The sequence below is a fragment of the Pinus tabuliformis genome, chromosome 7 (assembly GCF_031772625.1).
Source record: "Pinus tabuliformis cultivar Carrire ecotype Pingquan chromosome 7, CPIR1, whole genome shotgun sequence".
In the NCBI taxonomy this organism is placed as follows: Eukaryota; Viridiplantae; Streptophyta; class Pinopsida; order Pinales; family Pinaceae; genus Pinus; species Pinus tabuliformis.
In genome coordinates, this window is record NC_142293.1 from 1,610,248,355 (window position 1) to 1,610,257,944 (window position 9,590).

The following is a 9,590-nucleotide window of genomic DNA, read 5'->3' on the forward strand; positions in this document are numbered from 1 at the left end:
CTTCACCTATCTTAGTGTTGCATCTCGTCCATTTGTTGCATCCTACCGTGTAGCACCATCATGCTACATCATGCTGTCTCATTCATCATCATGATCTGAGACTGTTCATCCTTTGCTTTCATCATCAGGCTGCCCATTATATTGTATCTTTCATCATCATGTAGCTACTTGCTAATGTGCATCATTCATTATCATGCTACCCTTGCTAATGTGCATCATCATCATTATCATGTTTCCCTTGCTAATGTGCATCATCATCATGATGTTGCCCCTGCTAATGTGCGTGATTATCATGCTACTCTTGCTAATGTGCATCATCATCATTATCATGCTGCCCTTGCTAATGTGCATCATCGTCATGATGATGCCCCTACTAATGTGCATGATTATCATGCTACTCTTGCTAATGTGCATCATCATGATTATCATGCTACCCTTGCCATAAGGCACTAAGATCTATATCTCAATATTGCTGTGTGTAACATAGTCCCTTCATTTGAGATTTTCATCTTTAGGTCACTGTTGTATTAAACTGTCCAATATGCTTAAGCATCTATAGAAAGAGTGCTTCTTTCCATAGACAGCCTTGGATTTACCATGCTGTCACCTACAACTTTGTATTATAAACCCGTATAATACATCTGGACAGTGTAATAGGGTCTTCGTATAAGACATCTGGACAATATATTTAGGGCATCACTTGACTGTGTTCAGGGCTATTCCATTGATAGTGTGTAGGGACCTTCATGACCTTCATGTGTCTTCATTTATAGTGGATTAGGTTACATCATCATCTCAAGCTAGGGCTCCTTCTAGGTTAGCATATTCTTTTGTTCTCTCCTTCTCCAAAAACCCAAGACATGGAGAGGAGATCACCTCAAGAATACATGTCTAAAATGACTTCAAGTCCTCACCAATTTATACTAAAATGTGGATGATGAATAGACACATCTATTTGGGCTTCTAAGCCTACTCAAGTTGCTGGCCGACTTGACAATTTGATTTATAACATAAATAAATTCATAACTTCATAAATACTTATAAGAATTGGATGATCTTTAGATCAATCCTACACCTCTCGATGAGAGGGATCCAATAAAAATATCAGTTGCCATAAATAAGATGAACAACATGGAGCTTGGCCCTAGCTTCCAATTTTATCACTCCCTTTCAACTAGGGAGAACTCCATTCGCTAATCCATATGTCTGACTATACTATCTCTGCCATCAGTGCCCTGCACTGCTCTACTTAGCTCTGCTCAACTCTACTAGCTCTGCTCAACTTTTCTAGCTCTGCTTAACTCTGCTTAACTCTGCTCAGCTCTGCTAGCTCTGCTCAACTCTGTTAGCTCTGCTCAGCTCTTCTTTGCTAAACCATGAAGAAGAAGAATTGATCGAGAATGTCTCATACCATTCTCCACTGACCTGAAGTCAATCTCAGAGTGCATACGACTAGTCCTTGACCAGTCTCAACTAACCAAAAGTCAGCATCATAGTGGGTACCACTCCTACTACTGGTCACAGACCAGTATCATCAGTCTCAGAGAGTGTACCACTAGTCCCAGGCTAGTCTGAACCGACCCGAAGTCAGCGTCATAGTATGTACCACTCTCATTGGTCCCAGACCAGTCCTCCACTGACCCAAAGTTAGTCTCAGAGTATGGACCACTGTTCCTAGACCAATCTCAACTGACACGAAGTCAGCATCATAGTGGGTACAACTCCTACAACTGGTCCCAAACTGGTATCATTGATCCCAGATCAATGAAGGTCATCCTAGCATATAGAGTATGGTAGATACAATGATGCATCCATCGGTTCTACTATGGTTCCTATCCTCATTTCCCTACTCATTGATCAGATGAGAGGTACTTCCCCTGAGTCCTAGACTTCATGGGTAGGATGCCTCGACAAAAGAACTAATCAATCCTATCCTCACAGGATAACTAATCATCATGCTACACAATTGCCATGGAGAACACATCATCCAGGCTTCACAGGAGAACTAATCATCCTACTACATAATCTTCATGGAGAACACATCATTTATACCTCATAGGAGAACTAATCATCCTACTACATAATTGTCATGGAGAACACATCATCTAGACCTCACAGGAGAACTAATCATCCTGCTACACAAGAGAGTGAATCATCCTATCCCACAAGAGAGCGAATCATATTGTCCCACAAGAGAGTGAATCATCTTGTCCACGGGAGAGAAAATCATCCTGTCCACAAGAGAGTGAATCACCCTATCCATAGGAGAGCGAATCATCCTGTCCACAGGAGAGCGAATCATCCTGTCCACAGGAGAGTGAATCATCCTGTCCACAAGAGAGTGAATCATCTTGTCCAAGTGCGCACCATAGGGGAGGGTAAGTCACCCTGTGGTCGTATGTTTCTCCAGTAAGAACCACAACCCCTCAGAGCTCCGAGAGCTCAATGTATGCGACATGCAAGACCCTTTTACAAGGGTCCCTCGACGACTTCAAGTCGTTCAGGAAAATCACAAATTTTATCTTTCCCCCCGGGGCTCTAACAAAGTGTAGCAACATGTACATCATCTCAATGCGATGGAGCCTCCTTGCTCATCGACTTAACATATCCCGGATAAGGCAGTATCTGATGTCTGTATACTGGAGCAATCATTGAATACATGATTCCTCAATAATCGAATCACACCTCTGGTTGTCAGAGAGAATCACAGTGGTAATCATCATGTGTACTCACTGAAGAGTTCCCACCACCAGGCAACTTCATATGATGTCATACTCGTAGTTATGTATCCGGTCTCGAAAGTACTTATAACAACTGACTTTTGCTTCCTTCTCATCCATGATATCAAAGTAGAATCCAAAGAGAACCAACACATAGAAGTGCTCTAGTGATCCTCCACACTACCCGCCCAGTTAGCATTCGAATAATCATGCAGTTTTCATATTTCCAGCAGTGTATCTCGATCCATGAGAGATTGTGCCCCAAAGATATCTCAGAAGATTCTTGGCACCAATCTAGTGAGGCTCAACCAAATATGAGCTCACCACGCTAACTATAAAACATATGTCTGGACGGAAGTTCACCAAGAACATCAATGTGAATGAGATCCAGAGGCATTTCCCAAATCTAGTCTGACATTACTACCATATAAATTCTGAAAGTTAAGATCCTCGAGGTAGTCACAGGCTTGTAGTTCACCATTCCACATCTCGAATCCAACTTCCTCTTACTTCTGCAAATGAGAGGGTCTGCACCTGTTAGAAGTAGGTCGTCTTGATAAGGTTCTGGTATGAGAGGTCTATCATCCACAACCTTCGGGTAATGGTTTGGATTGGTTTCACTCCTAGTGAATCTCAGCTTCATCAAAAAGCTATGAATCCTCTCATACTATGCCTGGGATGTTTTTCTTCAAGCTATAGAGGGCTTTCTTCCACTTGTATACATGAGATTCCCGTTCATGAATCTCATACTCCATGGGTTGTTCCAAACTTGTGGACCTGCTACATGAGGGGAATGGTCCCCTTGTAAGATTTTCCTTTGGTACATCTCAGACATGTACCTTCATGCTCTTTTTGAATTTAGGCTTCCTTGTCGCCATCTGACTCACAAACCTTCGGTGCTATGTGTCAATGGACATGGTCCCTAGTGAAATTGTTGTAACTTGATACAACCTTGAACTCAAAAACATCTTTGAAAATTTTATTTCCAAAACACATACCTTTCCATCAATGAGTGCCACCCTGAAACCTTTTACTTCCATTTTCGAGATGGACACCAGGTTCTTCTTGTGATCAAGTACATAAAAGTGATTCTGGGGTTCCTTGCTGTCATTGAAGAGTTGACCATTTCCTTGATGACCTGCATTACCAGTCATTCCTTTGATCATTGAAGATGTTCCTAGAATTATTGTTATCTTCATCAAGAGATGTGTCTTTTCCATTCAGACACTCCTTCTCATAACGAAAAACTTATTGCAACGAAGGCATCTGCCTTTCCTTCCACCCTTATATCTGAACTTCCCAATGACGTGATCATTAGATGGGCCATCAGAAACTTCTGCTACGCCATTCTGATAATATGCTCTGCTTCAACTTCACCCTTTTTCAACTTAGAAGAGAGATGTAGAACACATTGATCCTTTTGCCTTGTCCCTAATATCTTTGGTGATTGCTCTTTCACTCTTGCTTAGGCATTTTCTTCACCTCAACTCTGATACCATGTTAATTTTAGGGAAGTTCTATGCTAGAGCAATTTATTTAAATTTTTACAGTTAGTAATCACATCAGCATTAAAGTAAACTGTAGATAGAACATAAATATAAATTTCAAAAGACGAGCCAAGATAAAAGGACACAAGATGTGGCACCAGCCAAGGAAAAACCCTAATGTGGGGAAACCCTTGATCAATTCTTTTTTTTATGTTCTTCAAAGTTCAGCAGAGAAAGTGACAGAGATAGTAAATTTACAATAGAAGTCAGTATTTTGACTTTTGATATCGCATGAGATCAGTAGAAAACATATTGCTTTAACTGATTCTCTAAGGTGACTCCTTCACCTATCTTAGTGTTGCATCTCGTCCATTTGTTGCACCTTACTATGTAGCACCATCATGCTACATCATGCTGTCTCATTCATCATCATGATCTGAGACTGTTCATCCCTTGCTTTCATCATCATGCTACCCATTATGTTGTATCTTGCATCATCATGTAGCTCCTTGCTAATGTGCATCATTCATTATCATGCTGCCCTTGCTAATGTGCATCATCATCATTATCATGTTGCCCTTGCTAATGTGCATCATCATCATGATGTTGCCCCTACTAATGTGCATGATTATCATGTTGCTCTTGCTAATGTGCATCATCATCATTATCTTGCTACCCTTGCTAATGTGCATCATCATAGTGAGGTTGCCCCTGCTAATGTGCATGATTATCATGCTACTCTTGCTAATGAGCACCATCATGATTATCATGCTGCCCTTGCCATAAGGCACTGAGATCTATATCTCAGGATTGTTGTGTGCAACATAGTCCCTTTGTCCAAGATTTTCATCTTCAAGTCACTGTTGTATTACACTGTCCAATATGCTTAAGCGGCTACAAAAATACTACTCCTTTCCAAAGACAGCCTTGGATTTTCCACGTTGTCACCTGCAGCTTTGTATTATAAACACGTATAATACATGTGGACAATGTAATAGGGTCTCTGTATGCAACATCTAGACAGCGTATTTAGGGCATAACTTGACTGTGTTTAGGGTTGTTCCATTGACAGTGTGTAGGACCTTCATGACTTGTGTATGTCTTCATTTACAGCGGATACGGTTAGGGCATCATCTCCAACTATGGCTCCTTCTAGGCTAGTGTATTCTTTTGTTCTCTCATTCTCCAAAAACCCAAGACGTGGAGAGCAGATCACCTCAAGAATACATGTCTAAAGTGACGTCAAGTCATCACCAATTTATACTAAAATATGGATGATGAATAGACACTTCTATTGGGCTTCTGATCCTACTCAAGTTGTTGGCCAACTTGACAATTTGATTTATAACATGCATAAATTCATAACTTCATAAATACTTATAGGAATCGGATGATCTTTGGATCAATCCTACACCTCTCGATGAGAGGGATCTAATAGAAATATCATATTCCATAAATAAGATGACCTACATGGAGTTTGGCCCTAGTTTCCAATTTTAACAATTACTTAACGAAGACAATGAGTTTTTGGGTCCACAAGGATAGACAAAGATTATTCAAGGGGTTCCCAAGCCCATATCTGTATGGAAAAGTTCAACTGTACAAATTGAAAAGTGTGCATGGAAATGTTGTAGCTAGCAAAGGCAGGAGCCAACCTTAGATACTCTACACATCATTAATGATTTCCATGATAACTTTCCAGAGGAGATTCCCATCTTACTGCCACATAGGGACATAGATTTCACCATTGATTTGGTACTTGGGGTGGCCCCAATATATAGAGCACCCTACCAAATGAGCCCATCTTAGTTGTTGGAATTGAAAATGAAGTTGCAAGCACTCTTGGATAAAGGCTACATCAGGCTTAGTATGTCACCTTGGGGGCACCAATATTATTTGTTAAGAAAAAATATGGCACATTTAGAATGTGCATCGATTACCAAAAATTGAATAAGTTAACTATAAAAAACAAGTACCCATTGCCCCATATTGAATATTTATTTGATCAAGTAATAATGGAAACCATATTTTTAAAGATTGACTTGAGAACAGGATATCATCAACTGAGAATACGGGAGGAGGATTTCCATAAAACAGTGTTTAGGACCAGATATGGACACTATGAGTTTATTTTTGGACCATTTGGCCTTATTAACATCCCAACAAGTTTTATGTGCCTAATGAATAACATACTCAACAAATTTTTGGACAAATTTATGGTTGTATTTATTGATGATATCTTAATATATTCCAAGGATGAGGATGATCATAATAAACGCTTAAATTTGGTGTTCCAAACATTAAGAGAAAATCACCTGTATGCCAAATATAGAAAATGTGAATTATACAAACCCAAATACAATTCTTGGGTCACATTATTTCTAAGGATTGGTAGTTGACGTAGAGAAGGTGAAGGCCATGGTAAAATGGCCTACACCAAAGGATGTATCTATTGTCTGGTCTTTTAGGGGCTAGCAGGGTATTACTGCTGATTCATTAAAGGGTTATCTAAAATAGCTCATCCCATTTCATCCTTACAACGGAAAGGGGTAATATATGAATGGACTATAAAATGTCAAGAGAGTTTTGATAAGCTTAAGTAATTACTTACAACAACAACCATTCTGAAATTAGCATATTCAAAAAAAGAGTTCATAGTTTGCACTGGTGAGAGTATGGAAGGACTAGGGGGAGTGTTGCTGCAAGGTAATTTTGTAATTGCATATGAATCTAGGAAATTAAAGACCCATGAAAAAAATTATGCAGTATATGATCTGGAGTTAGCTGCTATTATACATGCCTTAAAAATATTGAGGCATTATTTGTTAGGGAAGAAATTCATTCTAACAACATATAATATTAGTCTTAAATACCTCTTGAGTCAACCAGACTTAAATGATAGGCAAGCCAGGTGGATGGCCTTTCTTAGCGAGTTTGAGTTTGGCATAAAGAAAATAAAGGGGAAAGAAAAGAAGATAGTGGAAATCGTGAGAAAACATGCCTATTATTTAATGGAGGTGGTTGTTAGTAGTATTAATAATGATTTCTAGAGAAAATTAGGAATTCCATGGCTAATGACCTAAAATACTTGGAAACACAACGAAAATTACGACGAACTAATGTTCCTGACAATATAGAAAATGCTGAGAAATTATTGATGTATAAGAAGAGATTGTACATTCCTGCTATCGATGAATTGAAATAGCTGATATTTGATGAACATAATAAAAATCACTATTTTGGGCACCTAGGTTATCATAAAATGGTTACAACATTAAGACAAAATTTCTTCTCGCTAGGAATGAAGAAGGAAGTGGTGGAACATTTAACAAGGTGTTTGGAGTGTCAACAGGTAAAGGTTGAACATCAACACCCAACGGGGTTACTGAATCCTTTACCCATTCCCGAATGGAAATGGGAAATCATTTCCTTATATTTCATTACAAGGTTGCCTGGGAAAAAAAAACAGGATGATTCCATCATGGTGGTGGTGGATACATCAAGTAATGCATCTCACTTCTTGCGTGTGAAATCTACATTTGGTACAACACAAATTGCACAGATTTTCATGAAGGAATTTTTTTGACTTCACGGAATACCCAAGATGATAGTGTTCCACAACAACGCTAAATTTACTTCCAATTTTTGGAAGTCGTTATTTGGTGGCATGGGTATAAAATTGAATTTAAGTACAATATACCATCTTCAAACATATGGGAAAATAGAAGGAACCAACGAGATTCTAGAAGATATGCTTAGAGTGTATGTTATGGTTTGGCCAACAAGATGAGAGGAATTTCTGCATTTGGATGAATTTTCTTACAATAAAAACTAATAGGCATCCATAAAAATGAGCCCTTCTGAATCCTTGTATGGAAAAAAATACCATACACCCCTTAGTTGGAGTCAAATAGAGGATAGACTCATTTTGGGGCCAAATGAGTTACATGAACTGGAGTAGATAGCGTGAAGGATTCAACAGAATATCAAAACAACCCAAGATTGAAAAATAAGTTATGCGGACAAAAAGAGGTCACACAAAGAGTTTAAATTCAGATTTTGGATAGAGTAGGACCTATAGATTATTAGCTAGAACTAGCCATTCACATTAAATTTCATAATATTTTTCATGTTTCCTTGTTGAAGAAGTATGTACATGATAGCTTTCATATTATTGACTGGAAAATGTTACACGTGGAACTCGAAGGGGACTTCATGGTAGGGTCACTCTGCATTCTTGATCGGAAAGAGATATGGCTATGGAATCGAGTTGTTGCTCGAGTTAAAGTGTAGTGGAAGCAGTATACCACCGAGGAGGCCACTTGGGAGTGAGAGGATGAAATGCATAAAAAATTTCTGACACTCTTCTAGTCGAAAATACCTATGAGTCAAACACTGGGGATGGTGTGATTATAAGGGGGAAGATTTTAATATCCCCCTATTAGGTAGTGTTCCTTTAATCATTTATGTTGATAAAAATGGTAGTGGAACCATAATGATACTTTCGATAAATTGTTGTAAATAAGTATTTTCTTTATTAATAAAAAGAAGTAATATATTGAAGGAGACTTATGCACTTGGAGAAGACAATTGAGAATAAGATTGGATAAATTCTTCATGATAATGTTTCTAGAAAATTCGAGATAAGACACGGATGGGAGAGAAAAAAATATCCCTTACAATGCTTAGCTGAAGAAAGATGCTAAGTTGGTTGCACTTAAAGCACCGTGTGATAAAAAGACTAGATTTAATGGCAAAATCCTAGGCATGAATGAAATAAAGCCCATAATAAGCGTGACACCACTGAAATGGAAACAATATAATGAAGAATGGTATTAATTACCCATAGAGGGAATCAATGGGGTTGTTGATTCTCTGGAAAACAATCTTGGCTCAGGGGGGACTGGAACGCAGTTCATGGTTGGGTGGTTAGTGTCTTTCTATAATGCAGGTTTCATAGTGTACACAAATGCAAGTTACTAGTTAGATCTATGAATGTTCATGAATTTAGTCTTTTTTGTTTTCTGACATCTAAGTAGCACAAAATAAAGGGTATATCTATGACTGTGAAAAGGAAATGGTTCATAATTTATTTACTATTAGAAATTTCTAGCTGGTATGACAGGTTACAAATATAGATGTGATTAGAGAGAAATCACATTTTTATTCCAATTAGGAAGTAAAGTAAAAGCAACAATACGGTTGTTGATAGTTTAGTATCGATATCTTGTTCATATATGTTATGGGAGTATGGACTGACAGAGAAAGGACACGGGATTTGGTTAATTAGAAATAAATGAAGTAGCGTAAATTATAATATTACCAAGAAAAATAGTATATATAGTTAGAAGAAAAAATATACAAGCACACTACTACAACAATG